This window comes from Neolamprologus brichardi, chromosome 16 (assembly GCF_056152115.1).
Source record: "Neolamprologus brichardi isolate AB-2024 chromosome 16, ASM5615211v1, whole genome shotgun sequence".
Lineage (NCBI taxonomy): Eukaryota > Metazoa > Chordata > Actinopteri > Cichliformes > Cichlidae > Neolamprologus > Neolamprologus brichardi.
In genome coordinates this window covers 32,387,234-32,405,726 of record NC_142119.1, presented here as the reverse complement: position 1 = coordinate 32,405,726, position 18,493 = coordinate 32,387,234, and positions in this window count along the sequence as shown.

The window sequence follows — 18,493 nt, the reverse complement described above, 5'->3', positions numbered from 1 at the left end:
CTGCCGTATTTATGCTCTTTGGCAGTAAGCTTTTGTCAGCCCCCTAGTGGTTGCTGCGCATAGCAGGAATTGTGTTTGATTTACTGTTTTTCTGTGCTTTTTGTGATGTTGTTTTACATTGTAGGAGCTATAATTGCTGGTACCATCAGAAGACACCTGTTGAGTGTGTTTTATGTCTTCTGCAGGTATGTGAGCCGTTAACAGTCATCTTGTCTGTAAAGCACAAGCAAGTGAAAATGTAGTGCGCTACCATTAATTTTTCACTAGAGGGCAATGTTTAGCCGGTGATACTGTTTACTGAGACTTCTGTAACCTGTTATTTTGTTTTATACGGTTGTGAAATGTATTTTTATTAGTCATAAGATTTCTTTTTGTATACAAGTTCAGGGTGACAGACTGTAAAATGAGAGAAATTATTATTTTCCATCTTTTCTTTATTAAAAAGTTAATTGCGCGCGCTTGCACTGTGAGGGAGCTATAATTGCTGGTACCATCAGAAGACACCCGTTGAGTGTGTTTTATGTCTTCTGCAGGAATAAATTGTGAAAAGCCAACCTTTCTGAGCGTCTGTGATTTTTGAAGAGCTGGAAGCGTTACACTTCCACAACATCACGTGATTTCCTATCACCGACTTCTCGCGGTGCTGCATTCATGACCGCCGGTCTAATGAGATCTCGTGAAGAGACGGCGTTATAAACCGTAAGGAAAATTTAAAAGAAGGTGTACTCTCAGTGGCAAGGGAACAATAATAAGAGAACAGCACCACCAAGGCTGGAGACGGAGCAATACTGGAAGACAAGGACGCAACCCATAACGGCAATGCTCAGTGGCTAGTGGATCTGAGGGCAGACCATAGCGACCTCCCTGAACAGGGTCCAGTAACCATCACAGTGGCAGATATCCAAGAAAGGGTCTCCAGTATGAAGAGTTGGATAGCACCAGGCCCCGACATGGTTCACGCCTACTGGCTAAAGAAGCTGACTGCACTCCACGGGCGTCTGGCAGCACAAATGAACCAGCTGCTAGTTAACGAGGGACACCCGGAATGGCTAACCGAAGGTCGGATGGTCCTGATCCCCAAGGACCCCAAGAAGGGACCAGTCCCCTCCAACTACCGACCAATAACTTGCCTCAGTACTACATGGAAGCTCCTGTCAGGCATCATATTGGCTAAGATGAACAGGCACATGGGTCAATACATGAGCGGGACGCAGAAAGGAATTGGCAAGAATACCAGAGGCGCAAATCACCAGCTACTGGTAGACAGAACAGTCAGCCGAGACTGCAAGACCAGACTGACCAACCTGTGCACTGCCTGGATTGATTACAAGAAGGCCTATGACTCAATGCCCCACAGCTGGATACTGGAATGCCTGGAATTGTACAAGATCAATGGGACCGTAAGAGCCTTCATCAGGAACTCAATGGGGATGTGGCGTACAACACTAGAGGCCAACTCCAAGCCCATAGCACAAGTCACCATCAAGTGCGGGATCTACCAAGGAGATGCTCTGTCCCCACTGCTGTTCTGCATAGGCCTGAACCCCCTCAGTGAGATCATTAACAAGACTGGCTACGGATACCGACTACGGAACGGAGCAGTTGTCAGCCACCTCCTGTACATGGATGACATCAAGCTGTATGCCAAGAGTGAACGAGACATCGATTCACTGATCCACACTACCAGCAATGACATTGGAATGTCGTTCGGGCTGGAGAAGTGTAGTCGGATGGTAACAAAGAGAGGGAAGGTAGTCAGAACTGAGGGGATTGAACTACCAGAAGGCAACATTGCAGACATAGAGGAGGGTTACAAGTACCTGGGGATCCCGCAGGCGAATGGGAACCATGAAGAGGCCGCTAGAAAAGCTGCAACCACCAAGTACCTGCAGAGGGTCAGGCAAGTCCTGAGGAGTCAGCTGAACGGTAAGAACAAGATCCGGGCCATCAACACGTACGCCCTGCCCGTAATCAGGTACCCTTCTGGGGTAATAGGCTGGCCAAAGGAGGAGATAGAAGCCACTGACATAAAGACAAGAAAGCTCCTTACCATGCATGGAGGGTTTCACCCCAAGTCCAGCACCCTGAGGCTGTACGCTAAGCGGAAGGAAGGGGGCCGGGGACTGGTGAGTGTCAGCACCACAGTCCAGGATGAGACAACGAACATCCAAGAATACATCACGAAGATGGCCCCAACTGACAGCGTGCTCAGTGAATACCTCAGGCAGCAGAAACGCAAGAAAGAGGAGGGAGACGAGGAACCATCATGGAAGGACAGGCCCCTGCACGGTATGTACCACCGGCAGATAGAGGAGGTGGCTGATATCCAGTGGCTGGACAAAGCTGGACTGAAAGATAGCACAGAGGCACTAATCATGGCAGCACAAGAACAAGCTCTGAGTACAAGATCACACCAGGCAAGACCCCAGGTGCAGGCTGTGTAAAGATGCCCCAGAGACAATCCAGCACATAACAGCAGGGTGCAAGATGCTAGCAGGCAAGGCATATATGGAACGCCATAACCAAGTGGCCGGCATAGTGTACAGGAACATCTGTGCTGAGTATAACCTGGAAGTCCCGAGGTCAAAATGGGAAATGCCCCCAAGGGTGGTGGAGAATGACCGAGCTAAGATCCTGTGGGACTTCCAGATACAGACGGACAAAATGGTGGTGGCTAACCAACCGGACATAGTGGTGGTAGACAAACAGAAGAAGACGGCCGTAGTGATCGATGTAGCGGTTCCGAATGACAGCAATATCAGGAAGAAGGAACATGAGAAGCTGGAGAAATACCAAGGGCTCAGAGAAGAGCTCGAGAGGATGTGGAGGGTGAAGGTAACGGTGGTCCCCGTGGTAATCGGAGCACTAGGTGCGGTGACTCCCAAGCTAGGCGAGTGGCTCCAGCAGATCCCGGGAATAACATCGGAGATCTCTGTCCAGAAGAGCGCAGTCCTGGGAACAGCTAAGATACTGCGCAGGACCCTCAAGCTCCCAGGCCTCTGGTAGAGGACCCAAGCTTGAAGGATAAACCGCCCGCAGGGGCATGCTGGGTGTTTATATATATATATATATATATATATATATATATATATATATATTATTATTATTATTATTTGCTACACCCACCATCTAAGATGTCCCATTAAATTAACTGTAACGGTATGTTTTTATTTCATCTGTATTTAATGCTGTGTGTCAAACGAAGTTTACACTTTACAATTTGTCAGACTGGGCATATTTTGTGTTTTCACAGCAAACTCAAAGCGACCGAGTGGAAAATGTTTCTAAGTGTTGTTGCAGCTCCTCCAACCAACGGCCGCGGCAGGCTAAACATGAGGACGCTGATGACGCGCAACAATAAACACAATCTCAAACCCGAGAGAATGGAGGTTCATCTGGTGAGATGCGATCTTGTGGAAGGTCTGCCATCATCTGATATCCTGGTGCTGCAGGAGGTCTGCAACAGACAATGCATTTAGCCAAAATCCTTCTAATGGCAATGCTTGCACCTGGAATCCAATACCTTTGCTGCAATTTGGACAGCCTGTGGTTGCGTCCACCATGCCCTGTTTTCTGATGTACACGTAGAAGCACAAGGTCAGAAATATGAAGATCCCCAGCTATAATAGTGGAATGCCTTGTCTCTTCAGGCACAGCTGCTCTACTAAGCCTACCTCCCATTCTCAACACACCATTCTCAAGTTTAGGATTAAGCTTATAAAGCTTGCTACTCTTCTTCACCTTTTCAAGCAAAGAACTTGTAACAGTCACAATGGTGTGGTGTCTCTTTAATGTAACATAAGTCAAAGGTTTATGATGTCATTAGTGTGCACCACTGCTCTCTCTGTGATTTATGGGAGCAACGTGCTTGAACGTGAATACATGGAGAGAGACGGACTTTGTTTGTTTTACCCCTCCAGAAACGTTTGCAACATTACAGGTTGTATGAACACTGTCATGTTTGATAAGCAGCAGCCGTTCAACGGGGCCTTGTATGGTTGATGAAGAGAAGGTGCATTAAAGGATACGCTGTGGAATTCCCAGTACCAGTGTGATCGTGTTTTCTTCCTACTACCGCCTCCTCTCGACCACTGAACACAACCCAACGTTACAAACTGCATTCTCTGCCTTGTCAAATTCTTCTACCAAGAGAAATCCTTTAGCAGCATGGTCCTTGAGATTCTGCAACTCTCTTTTAGGCTTTTCCTCAAGATTTTCTTTAGTCACATGCAGAGGTGGGTCGAGTATCCAAAAATTGTACTCAAGTAAGAGTAGCATTACTTTAAAATATTATTATTCAAGTAAAAGCAAAAAGTAGTCTTCAAAACAGTTACTCGAGTAAGAGTAAAAATGTACTTGGTGAAAAGAATACTCAAGTAGCGAGTAACTGTTTGAAATGTCTGATTTATTTTATAAATAAATGCTATCAGACAAACAAAACTAAATAAATATACAAATTTTAGTATTTTCAAAAGGAATATATGTAAAAACATCAACAAAATAAGGCAAAACTATTCTAATTTCCAGATTTCAGTTTTTCACAACATAAAGCTTTTTTCACCAAAACCTACAGTAAATAATATAAATATATAAACAGCAGCAGCCTCAGAGAAAACATTAGAACAAGGCATCTTCAACATATGTTCATACAAGGCAGCTCAGTTTACCATAAATTGTATGGGTGTGCATCTATTTCTGCATATTTAGCAAAAATGTGCCATTTCTTCACTCGGTGAGGTGATGGTTAAACTTCAGCAGCAGTTTGCTCTCAAGGTTCTTTCTGTAAAGCTGTAACTGTTTAGCAGTGAACAGGAGTCCTGCATGAGTCCTTCACAAGCTACAGATGCATGAAGAGCTGTACTGACTTTGATCAACAGCTTCTTGATGTGAGGAAAGCCATGCAATAGATCCACACCTCCAGTGAATGGACATGAAAGGTACTTCTCCAGTTCCTCTGCTTCTGGCTTTCCTGACCTCATGGATCCATCATCTTCGTCGGTTAGGCTGCTGTTTGTGCTGGCCTTCTCCAGCTCTGAGTCTAGGTGATGTCTGATGAAGTGGAGACCTGTGGAAAGATGTATGCTTTTCAAAAGAATTAGGTCTGGTCATTATAGTGCTGTATACACTGCCAAGCTCCGGATGTTTTTTTGGAGCTAGCCTCCAAAAGCTGGCAATACACTGTGCGATTTTTGGCCCATTTTGAGTCGATTTTTCAGTCGCGCAACCGTTTTGGGGATCGGCCCGAGTTTTGCCTTAATCGTGTGTCGTGCATTGAGTAGTATACATGGGGTAATGAGCAGTTAACACCTCACAACCAGCTCCCAATCATCAATCGTTTGGTTGCAAGATAATCAAACCTGTTTGAAATCCTGTCGCCCCTCAACGCAGCCTCTCACACTGCGCACGCACAAACACAGAAATGAAAGAGAAAAGGTGGAGCAGCACGGCAGTGTGGAGGCACAACTTGTAGAACTTTGCCTCATCCGAGTACGTAAGCGTAGAGCTGCCATCCAGGCAAAAGGAAAATAGAGCTATATCATGTTAGAATGTGAAAAGTTTATTGTTCTAACAATATACTTTTCATGTTCGTGCAATATACCTTTCACGTTTGAACAATATAATATTTATATTGTACGAACGTGATAATTATGTATACTGTAATAACGTGATATTGTATTGTTAGAACAATGATGTTGTTCATGTTGATGTTCATCTCTAAACTCGTTGTGTTCCTGCGTGCAGACCCGCTGATCTCGGGCATGTTGTGCTCGTTGGTGATCGTCGTCATGTTCTGCATCTTCATGCTGATCTTGACCGGGTTCATCTGTCTGAGACGGAGGCTGCTGCCGTCGGTTCTGGTAAGTTCTGAGTCAGAGCATCACACACTGAACACGTCGCCAAAGGAAGACGATTTATTCTAGCATCTGATTCCTTCAGGTTTCAGTCGTCAGCGCTCGTAGGTCTGTCTGATGTTCGACCTTTGTTGTTGTTTCACAGTTTCAAAGAACGCCATCTCGATCCGTGTGACGAGTGGCTCTTATTTTGAAAGTTCAGTTGTTTTCAGTTATAAAATAAAGTTTCCATCCTGTACCCGCACCATCCAGCAACAAGTGGGTCAGAGGTCCTGAGTTTGAGCCTTTGAAGCGAACTCGAGGACGCTGGTTCATGAGAACGTGATACGATCGTGTTGTGATAGTCAGGTAGTTTCAGTCTCACTCCTGTCACTTCTCATTGCTTCATCACAGCAAAGTGTTTTCCACTCGAACAGATCCACGTGTCTAAAGCACGAGAACGATCTCATCAGAAATATTCCCGTTGATCTGCAGAGAACACGAGTGGGAACGTGTGAAGAGTTCTTTCTTTCTGTGGTTTCACATCTCTGTCATCTCACATCCTTTGATGCGTGTGAAGCATAAATCTGAGTGCAGATTACACCATCAGATGCTTTAACTGGACTCTAATGTGGTGGAATCGCCCAGGGTCGGGCTCTCTGCTACAGCTGGAGTCGCAGGCCAAACAGTTAACGTGCTGTTTGCTGTTTGTGGTCGAGCGGCGAGCGCTCAGCGTTTTCTGAGTAAAGACACAGGAAGAAACAGCAGCAGGCGGAAACTCTGCCAGAGCTGCGGTTGTACAAACAAAGAGAGACAGCTGCACAGACTCAGGACGCTGCTAAAGAGCTCGCACACACAGTCAGAGTGTGCAGGCAGGATGTGCTTCAAGAGGTGAAACACAGCCATGTTTTTACAGCTCGTACCGCAGTGAAATCCCATTTGCTCCCAGTCACAGCAGCGCCCGCTCGGCTGCTCGGTCACCGAGCCGCTAATCGCTCCATTCATAAAGTGCCGTGTTATTCCTGGTGTGGAGATGCCAGCAAACAACTTTTAATATTCCTGCATCGGCACAAGCCGTCCATGTTTAAAGCGCTCACGAGACTAAAGTGTAATGTTTGTCCACAGAGATCTCACAGTGATTCAGTTTCACAGTGTCTCACATCCCTCTGGTCACATTTCAGACACTTCATGATAAAAGTAATGTTTTCATATCAGGGCTGAGAGCTCAGAGCTGGAACGCAGGAAGAACCCGACCCCGGCCCGCTCTCCGTGCAGTGTTCAAAAGCTGCTTTTAAGTTTGGCTTTTATTTTCTGCTTTGACCTCGAGCCTGCACTCAAACATTGGCCAACCCTCTGAGGTGAAACCAGAGCAGTGTTTCTGTCATGGCTGTGTGCAGGCAGGCAGGAAGGAAGGACCCAAAATGCAGGACTCGCTGAGGCAAAGTTGAACTCAAAATAAACAGCTTTATTGCAGGTTGCAGACTGAACAAAAGACTAACTACACTGGGGGGAAAATAAACTAACAGGCAGGCATAACGGGTAACGGAACACACAGTGAAATCTAAGGGTGAGCAGACGTTAACGACGCGACACTGACACAGAGAAACACAGGGCTTAAATACACAGATGGCAGTAATCAAGGGATGAGAGACAGGAGGGGAACACACCTGGGAGAAATCACAGCTGACGAGACAGGGGAAACGTAAACTGAGTACACTCACAAAAGACACAGACCTTCACAATAAAACAGGAAACTCAGACACCGGGAACCAGACAAGACGCTGAACTGAACAGACAGATTCACAAACAGATGGGGTGACACCATAGACAGAGATACAGACGCAGACTCAGAGGCAGACCGAAGAGAACTCAAATAAAAATCATAACAATAAACTAGAAAATGATAATAATAAACGTAAAGCGCTGGGTCACCGACCCAGGACCATGACAGTTTCTGTGGTTTTGTGAGTGAGTGTTGTTTATCTGAAAGTTGAACGTCTTCACCGTCTATCCGGGACTCCGGTGTACCCCAGGGTAGTGTTCTCGGCTCATTGTTCTTCTGAGTTTATCACAACCCAAAGCAGCAGAACCCAGTGTAGAAATTTTCATCTGGGTTTATTCTTGGTGTTGTCGTTCTGCGGTGTTTGCTGATATATGTCTGTGTTAAAGTCTTGGCTGAAGTTGCTATGGAGACTTGGTGATGTGAGTCTCAGAGCAGAGGCTGTCCTGCACAGGGAAACACCTTCCATCAGGAAGTCTTCTCTGTTACCTGCTGTGAGTCGTTATCTCGTCTTCTCACGTGATTATTTATCTGTAAAAATGTTTGTAACCACCTGTTTGCTGGGATCTAAAGGTCGTGTGGTTTATGAGCATGAATGAACTTATTTTATTTTTATTTTTATTTTTATTTTATTTTTTTTATTTTAAAGATGAGCTCCTGTTAATGTGTCGGTGAGTGCCGTGTGACTCGTCGTCACCTTTAGTTTGTGAAACCTTGAATTCATCTGAGTATTTTCTTCGTGCAGACAGCGTGCTGGGATGAAGCAGCTGTGGGCGTCCTTACAGTTAACCTTTTTAATATTTGTAGTGTCTCATGCGAACGGGGGGATCAGCAGACGCTTTTCATGAAATAGATGCAGTTTCATGTTCCATTATTAACTGCCTTTAGTTAACCAAGATGCAGAGGGGGCTTTCCCCTGCTGTGTGACCAACAAACCAAACATGAAATTTGGAGGGTTTGAGTGCTCACCAACAGTTTCTTTCCAAAACACGGCGCCGTGCCCAGCTCTCTGTCACACCGCACTTCTTTTAATGTGATTCAGCTACGTTTCCACTGCTAGGAAACACGCAAAGGCCACGTGAGCAGATGAAGCGCGCTCACAGCCCACAAAGGTCTGTTCACCGCTTTGACCGTAACACCGAGCTCAGTTCTACTCGTAAAGCCGAGGTGAGCCTCTAACTCAAGGGATGAACTAGATGAACACACAACATTTCAATTTTCATTTTAAAACAGATCTTCAGGCTCGTTGTGTTTGCTCGCCTTTCACAAAACACGTCATTTGCTTCTTTTGCTAAATCTACAAAAAAATGAAAAAACACAGTTTGACCTGAAATAGTGGCACCAACAGCTGTTAGCTGGAAACTTACCTAATCTCAGCGTGGTGTGAAGTGTGTATCTGACAGTCACGTCTTTAAGAATGGGGAGCAAAGACCTGACGATCGACAGGAGGAGGTCAGGAGGAGGACAGGAGGAGGTCTGGGACAGGAGGAGGTCTGGGACAGAAGGAGGACAGGAAGAGGTCAGGAGGAGGATAGGAGGACGACAGGATAGTAGGAGCAAAGACCTGACAGTGATCAGCTGATCGTCGAATGAAGCCTCAACAGCAACGGTCAGGAAGACGTTTTTTTACTGAAGAGAGACAGGAGGAGGACAGGAGGAGGAGAGGAGGAGGTCAGGAGGAAGACAGGAGGACAACAGGAGGATGACAGGTGGAGGACAGGAGGAGGTCTGGAGAAGGTCAGGAGGAGATTGGGAGGAGGACAGGAAGAGGTCAGGAGGAGGTCAGGAGAAGGTCTGGAGGAGGTCAGGAGGAGGACAGGAGGAGGTCTGGGACAGGAGGAGGTCAGGAGGAGGACAGGAGGAGGACAGGAGGAGGTCAGGAGGAGGACAGGAGGAGGTCAGGAGAAGATCAGGAGGAGGTCTGGGACAGGAGGAGGTCAGGAAGAGGTCTGGGACAGGAGGAGGTCAGGAAGAGGTCTGGGACAGGAGAAGGTCAGGAGGAGGTCTGGGACAGGAGAAGGTCAGGAGGAGGATAGGAGGAGGTAAGAAAGACGACAGGAGGAGGTCACGAGGAGGTCAGGAGAAGATCAGGAGGTCTGAGGGGGTCAGGAGGCGGTCTGGGACAGGAGGAGGTCAGGAGGAGGTCAGGAGAAGATCAGGAGGAGGTCTGGGACAGGAGAAGGTCAGGAGGAGGATAGGAGGAGGTAAGAAAGGCGACAGGAGGAGGTCAGGAGGAGGACAGGAGGAGGTCAGGAGAAGATCAGGAGGTCTGAGGGGGTCAGGAGGCGGTCTGGGACAGGAGGAGGTCTGGAGGAGGTCAGGAGGAGGACAGAGGAGGTCCGGAGGAGGACAGGAGGAGGACAGGAGGAGGTCTGGAGGAGCTAACTGGAGGGGGCCAGGAGGAGGTCTGGAGGAGGTCTGGAGGAGGTCAGGAGGACGAAAGGAGGAGATCAGGAGGAGGTCTGGGACAGGAGGAGGTCAGGAAGAGGTTAGGAGGAGGACAGGAGGAGGTCTGGGACAGGAGAAGGTCAGGAGGAGGTCTGGGACAGGAGAAGGTCAGGAGGAGGATAAGGGGAGGTAAGAAAGACGACAGGAGGAGGTCAGGAGGAGGACAGGAGGAGGTCTGGGACAGGAGGAGGTCAGAAGGAGGTCTGGAGGAGGACAGGAGGAGGTCTGGGACAGGAGGAGGATAGAGGAGGTCTGGGACAGGAGGACGACAGGAGGAGGTCAGCAGGAGGTCAGGAGGAGGACAGAGAAGGTCCGGAGGAGGACTGGAGGAGGTCAGGAGAAAATGAGGAGGCACTAACTGGAGGGGTCAGGAGGAGATTGGGAGGAGGACAGGAGGAGGTCTGGAGGAGGACAGGATTTGCATTTTTGTCTAATGTGCTGTTTTTCAGTCTCTGCCCTTTTTTCCTTTTTCATTCAAAATCTGCAGAAATGAAGATTTTAACAATTAATTAATTAATTTTTTCTTTTCAACAAATTTAAAGTGAAACAACACAAAACACTGCAAACCACAACCCAATAAAATATAAATTAAAATATGCAAAACAAAAAGAAGATGCACATTCTCTGTCATATAGGCCTGGGATGATTTTTTGGGGAGATTGTTTTCCTGCTTGGAATTGCATGCATAGGATCCACAGCTGAAAATAATTGTGGATGATACCTTACCTTTGTTTGTTTGTTACCTTTGTCTTGTCTATGCCAAACAAACTGCACACCCCCTGGAACACCTCAGATTCAAAATTGCGTCCCTGGTCACTGTGCACTGCTTGAGGTATCCCGTAGCGGCACACCCACTCAGATGCAACAACCTCAGCGACAGTTGCAGCCCATTCATCTGGGATAGGAAAGGCTTCAGTCCACTTTGTAAAGTAGTCTTGTATCACAAGCACATATCGGTTTCTGCGCTCTCATTCAGTGGTCCCATAATGTCCAGCGCAATGCGCTCCATTGGGGCTCCTATCCGGACAGTTCCCATCGGAGCTTGTGGTGTCTGCTGGGGTTGGGCTCTGGATGCACAGCTGGTACAAGTACGGCACCAAAGAGCAACGTCTTCCCTCATGTGATACCAATAGAATCGGGTTCGTAGTCTTGCCACAGTCCTCTTGACACCAAAATGTCCGCCCACTGGCCCTTTGTGCATCAGGCTCATCACTTCTGGTTGTAGCTTGCGTGGCAGTGCGATTTGGGAGAACTGGGTCTCGTCAAGGCAGTAGAAGCAACGGACCAGAACTCCATCTCTGAAGTAGAGCCGTTTCCATTGAGCCCAGTGTGTCTTAGTGGCCGGGCTGCATGGTGAAACAGTAGTCCATTGGGGGCGCTCACTGCTGGCCTCCATCCAGTCGCGTATGGGTGCAATGTCTGCATCAGCGTCCTGGGCTTGGCTCAGCTCCCCCATGGTCCAGCCATGAAACAAAGAAGCAGTATCAAAGGTTTTAGCCACATGTATTTTCTCAGTGTGTGTGTATTAGTGGGAATGTTCTGCTGAGGACAATGGGTTTGAGTCTGGATAGTGCACTTTCATTTGGGGAGTAGGAGCTGGATAATAATTCATGCTGCTGCCTGTGTTTCCCTCATGGCTGTAGCTGCGGCATTCAGCGTCATTGAAGGGATTTGTGCGGGAAAGCTGCAGCTGGGCAGGACTATCGGGTGGTGCAAATACACCCTCTCCATTAGCTTGTGTGTTAGTACAACTTTCGGCAACACAGGAATGGGTTGATATGCTCACACTTAGCCACAGCACTGTCTTTTTTAGCTTCCCTAATGCTCGCGGCACCCTCGGGGACATTGGTCAGCGACATGAACGGGTTGGAGAAATTGGTCCCAAGTCCGTAGTTTTCACGAGAATAGCGAGCAGTGGACATCCCGAGTTAGCTTAGCTATGGGCTAATACACTTGTAATTACGGTCACTCGGCTTTATTGTTAGACACTTTAGCCTTTCGGTTTTTCATAGTGCTCACCACTCCTTTAACAACGCGAGAGAGTCCCTTCCTGGTTGCCAGTGTTAACCATTCCTCGCCGTTGGCCCCCTGACCGTAGTCAGGAGACGCAAGGGGAGATGCTTCCTCCAGGGCTGAAGTTTGTCCTCCTTCAGGGTTAACTCCCTTCACTTTTGTGGAGTAGTGAGGCAGGCAGAAATCAGCCGAGACACCCGGGAGTACTAAAGAGATGAGGCTTTAATAACGGTACTGCACATTTCAAAACACACTGCATAGGCTGTAGCCCGTTAGAACGCTGCTCCCGGTCGCCGCCCCTACCCATGACATTCTTTTTCGCTCACTGCATTTCCTTACGCGTATGCTCACATGCACATCGCATACACTCCTCACACAGCACCCAGCCACACACAAGTTCCCGCAACACCTTTCTAATGTGACGATGTTGTCTCTTGTTGTCCCTGGCTCTCTTTCTCTCTCTCTCCCTCCCGCTCTGTTCCTGTGCTACTGACAGTGTAACTTCCGCCCCTCTGCTCAGCGCAAGCACAAGGCTCATGTGTGGAGTGAAGCGGGAAAAAGTGCGAGAGAGAGGGTGAGAAAAAGGGGGGAAAAAGGGAGCCGGCTCGCGTCGTTCACTTCAAAGATCCGGCTCTAAGAGACATTTCATTCGCGACCAACACATCACTGGTGTGTGCGCGCGTGTGTGTGTGTGCGCGTGTGTGTGTTAAACCCATGCAGTGAGGATTCAGAGCAGAGAGTCAGAGATCAGGTCCACGCCCACCACACGCTGGCCTCTATCCTTAATTACCTGGTGGGACTTTGCACGCTGCTCAGCGCCTCTGTGTGAGGAAATGTTCCCGCAAACAGAAACTTTTGAAATGTGCATAGAGCACGGCTCACTTTTACAAACACCAACCTTTGAGTCCAAAATGATGTGCGTCAGAAATGCTTTGATTCGCTTCCAGGTTCTAATTCTCATTCACAGCAGGACAGCTACAAAGTGCACACACATGGCCAGAGTCCAAGCTAGCACGTTCGACTTAATCAAGGCCGGGTGGAGGGATTAGCCCTTTTTCTTAAACTGGGTTTGATCTCATGCACAAACGTTTGATGTGAACAGAGGGTTCAGTTTCCTGGAGTTTCTCTGTTCTGAAACAGTTCAGCTTTGGCTCTGCAGGTGTCGCTGTGCTGCAGCCACACGACAGAGGCTGTCAAGCAAATCAGTGCATGTTTGCTAATGTCCTGGTAGTTCCTCACACTCTGGTGGTCAAAGACAGAACTGAAAGCTGCTCCTGAGTTAAACCATAAGCTATAAAGATACATTTATCATTTCTTATACTGTAACAGTCCATATAAACCTTTGATGGGCTGTTGCTGTTTGAAGCAGCCCCTAAATGACCAAAACAAACATTTTTCTTTATTTTCTAGCTGTTTGCAGCCCTCTAGTGGTTGTACGTGGAACTTCAGTTGAAAGTGTAGACATTTAAACCGCTAATCCTTTTCCAGAAAAACGAACGTGCAGATAAACACTGACGTTCAGGCTTGATGTAAGCGCACATTATTCATGACCTCTCCGCCATATTGGTTGGTTAAATGCCTCAGCAGTGACCAATGACTCGTGGTTAGCCGTCCTGACAGCAGACTCTGATAAGCACCCAGAGTCTTGCAGGCCTTGGGATCTGGCCTCATATGAGCAGCTTTTATGACATAATTATAGATCATGTGGTGTGAAGTCAGGGAGGGGTCAGCGCTGCACGCCCCATCAGCAAACAAACCCAGCAGCAGTGACACACAGTCCGCTTGAGTTTCTCAACGTAACATGAAAGATGCTCAACCTGTGAGTGTCTGACTTCATCAGAGGGTCTCTGCACTTGGTTTTCATGCTTACATCATGCTTACATTATTTACACTTAGCATTTATCAGACAGTCAGCGACTGCACGGAAACCTCTGATTGCTAAGGAAAAATGTGAATTCTCCACCTGGTTGCTGGAAGCGGTCACAGGGAGGTTTAGTGCTTCTCCATCCAGCTGGAGAATCCTTGTTTTTCCGGGCCGACATGTCCGGTCTCTAGGCCCGTCCAACAGCTGACGTCACCTGGTTAGTGGTGAAAACCTAAATTTAAGAAGCACTGCTCATGAGAAGAAAATGTTTAAGATCACTTTGATTTGGAGGGGGCGGGGTTTATAACTTTTACCCCAACCTGCCACCAGAGGGCGATTGCCATGCTGTCCATCTTTATATACAGTCTGTGTTTTCAAGGTTACCCAGTCAGGAATAAGGAGAACCGCTGGGTGAGTTTGCCCTCCTCGGTGACTGTCAGGCTCCTCCTGCTCTTCCTGAGCACAAACACTTGTAGTTATGCAACAGGCAGAAGTCTGTCTGTGAACGCCATCTGCTGTTTAAAACACAAACAGAGCAGCTCATTTCCAGTGTGCAGCGCTCTGACACACTGGGATTTTTCCACAGCTCTTCCCATCTGCTAAACTGGGCTGTAACACACCTCCATAATGGTTTTCAGGCAGTTCACAGAGGACTGGCACTGAAAGTCAAAGACTCTGGAACTTTCCACCACAAAATGGGTGAAAATGAGCTCAGCGGGCTTTTTGGGTTTGACGTCACTCCCTTGTCCTGTCTCCGTTTCCTCTCCTGGTCTCTGTTCCAGCACCTTAACTCTGCATCAGGGAACGTGTTTTGCTTTCGGATGATTTGCACGTTTGTTGCAGGCTTCGTGATGACTTGTGTGTTTAAGGAGCAGGTTGCGTATTTGGAAATGGCTCGGCACCTTTGATTTGTATATAATTTGGAGTGAATGTCATAAACACGTCATCATGTGGAAGCTTTGTGTAGTCTGACAACAGTGTTGGGAAGGTTACTTTTAAAATGTATTCCATTACAGAATACAGAATACATGCCCCAAAATGTATTCTGTAACGTATTCCGTTACGTTACTCAATGAGAGTAACGTATTCTGAATACTTTGGATTACTTAATATATTATCATGCTGTTTACAACTACATGAATGTACTATTGCTGTGATTTATTACTGTTACTGAAGGTCCGCGGCTCCGAACCGTAGTAAAGGGACCTCTGGCTAATACGGTGGGTTCTGTGTCGGCTTGTAGCCGAAAACTAGCTTTATTTTGTTGTCTGGGTCAACTTTGCTAGCCAGAGACAGAGAGAGGCGTTGAAAGGCTGCTCCAACAGAACTTATTGTTTTTGGAGGAAAACACGAAGACGGTGTACAGTCGAGTCTTAATAGCTTACTTACAACTGGGCTCGTCAGGCTCTCTTCTTGGCTGCAGTGGTTATTATTATATTTACATGCTTCCAGCTCCCGTTTTTGCTCAATGACAGCTCGTACTTTTCCTTTTTCTCCCTCCCTCGCTCACAGACACATAACGTGTATGGCAGTCCATTCTCCCTGCAGCACGGACTACACTGCCCATGATGCTACATTCTTTAGAGCTATACCGGTAGCATTCTGCCTATTAGCTTAGCTCAACAACAACAGGCGCTCTCTCACCCAGGAAACACGCAGAGAGAGAGAGCGGCACCCTGTAACCATGGCAACCGTAACGCCGCCGCCTGGAACAACAGAACGTAGCTGTCAAACAAAACCCAAACAGTCCTGACCCGCGACAATATGAAACAGGGAAGTACCGCCGTGTAATCCATTTATTTCAACAAAGTAACTGTATTCTAAATACCACCTTTTTAAACGGTAACTGTAACGGAATACAGTTACTCATATTTTGTATTTTAAATACGTAACGGCGGTACATGTATTCCGTTACTCCCCAACACTGTCTTACAATAAAGTTTGAAAAAGTGTTGTGATGTTGACTTTGTTACAGCTTCGTGCCTGCACTTCACACCAACAGTAATAAACAACAGTCACAGTCAGACCAACAGGCTTTGATTCTAAAAACTTTATTAAAGCGAGTCGCTGAGACATTTCCTCACAGCTCTGCAGCTTTTCAGAGTTCACAGAAATAAAAGCGTTTAAAAAACTCCTAACTAATAAACTCCCACAGCGCCCTCCAGCGGCGGCCCCCCGAACAGCAGCCTGGAAACCACCGAGTGACGTTTGGGAAGCGCAATAGCAGCGAGACAGGAAGCGGAAGAACTTCAACGTAAGAGCACTGGGTCCTCCTGCGCTTTCTGCCGCCTGTCCTCAACTAACGAACCAGCAGAGGGAACCAAGGGCTTTGTTTTCATACAGGCGGGTGAAAGGAAGAAAAGTGACAACACGATAAATCACAAAGTCTGAATATATTCAAGTATTTATACAATTATAAATACATGACACATGTGGCCAAAACCTTCTTTTTTTCGTTTTATTATCTATTTATTTAATGAAAAAATAAAATCCAATAAAACTTTGTTTTCTAAAAGCACATCGAGTCCTTTCACAGGAAAACAGATTCTTAATGATTTTTACTAAAAATCATTATTATCACCAACAAACAGAGAGAAAACAAACAGGGAGACGCTGTTCTTATTAATATCTGATGAACACATTCATTTCCTCCATTCACTCGGATGCATGTTTAACATGTTTCAGAGCACAGAGGAGGACAGCAGTCACCGTCTGGCTTAAATGAGCAGAGGACACATTCGTGGACACAGATCCTTGTTCACTGCGCTGCTGTTTACAGTCTTCATCAGAACAAACACTGCTAACTGTACTTTGCTGCTTGCTGTCCTTGAAAAGCAAGAGCTGACACGATCCGCTCAGTAAATGTCCTTTTACCTGTAAGCCTGGTTTAGTAACCTGTTCTAATATATTTGTGTTGTATTTATTATAAGGGGCAAAGTGGTGTCAGCCCTGTGCTGAGAGGGCTGTGCTCCTCCATCCGTCCTGTTCTAACAAAGACACGTTTCAGGAACACCTGTAGTCCACTTTTATTCATATAGCATCAGTGAACAAACACACGTGTTACTGTAAGGTGAAGACCCCACAGAGTTAATGCAGGACAAACGTTCACTCGGATTCATTGATGAAGTGAATGCAGGACTACACGTGTGTCCTTCTCATGAGTGGACACACATGGATGTGAACCACACCTGTTTGGCTGAGCCAAAAAAACCGCAGCAGTGATATGAACCTAAAGTACTCTGGATACTGTTACTGTACAAATACTATTACATGTTTGTTGGTCAGGTGTCCTGTAGGAAGAAAACACTTGAATGTGCATGAACGCGTTTACATGAGGACAAAGTGACTTCAAGGGAAATACAAATCTTCACATTTTGATGTCTGTCAGTTATTTTGTTCATGAAGTTTTAATTTACGAATTTTTGAGCAGATGGTGTAATAGGTTGTACAGTACTGTATCGAAGTGTAAAGATATAAAGAAATACATGTAATGAGTTACAGTGAAAACCAGTGTCTGTAAATGATAAACACGACTTTCAGTTTTTCTATTCATAGAAATTTTATTGTGAACAAACGGAATTTTCCGTTTTAGAGTTGAAGGAATGTCCGTAAATAGTAGAGAAATTCTACGGAAACTTCTGTTTTACCGGAAAAGTTCGTGAACTTCAGTAAAAGATCTACGATTTTTTTTTTTTAACCCGAGCGAGGCCGCATCTGTCCACGCCAGTATAAACCACAGCACAGGATCCACCCACTGCAAATTAACGACAGTGCACACTGACAACCCCAACTGCGACTACACCTCCCAGCCACCTCCTCCCAGCTTCCCCGACATTAAAATACCGAACTTATAGACCCCCACACCCCCCCAACCTTTCCCCTGAACAAGCGTCCTTGATATGCATGCGCGACGGGATCTCAGAGACAGCAGCTGATCCGGCGGCGTCTGGAGTCCCGACCTAAACACGGCACCCATCCTCCCCTCCTCACCCCCGAACATAACACCCTTTCCATCCAGCTGGATCGCCGGTGTGGTGCCAGGGTTGGTGCTTATCCACAGACAATTTGTTTCCCCTGCGTCGGGAGCGCGCACAGGGCTGTCCAAATCACGGATGAATGCTATCTGTCATTTTTAGATTTAGTTCACAAACACTTCTTATAAAGAGGTATTACTGCTGAAATATTAGCGGTGTTGGCTCTTTAAACAGTAAAGTTACAGGATACAAATAAATATGAGCCACAGTGTGGAAATGATGCGCCGCATGAGAACTTTTAATGCATTATTTTCTCCTGTAACCCACAAACACTCATCAGTGCGCGCTCCCGACGCAAGGGAAAAATTCTACCCTGGCACTCCGACACGCCCACGCATGATGTTAACCACTCAGTTCCTACTGTGACAGGTCCACAGTTCATCCCGATCACATTACAATAATTTAATAACATATTATTAAGATACAGAAAACTAGATCCAGCTTAACAAAAAAATAGTCCACCGAGACCAGTGTAGAGCTGTGTTGGTGCGGGAGGCTTTTACTTTGAAGGGCGTGGCAGGAA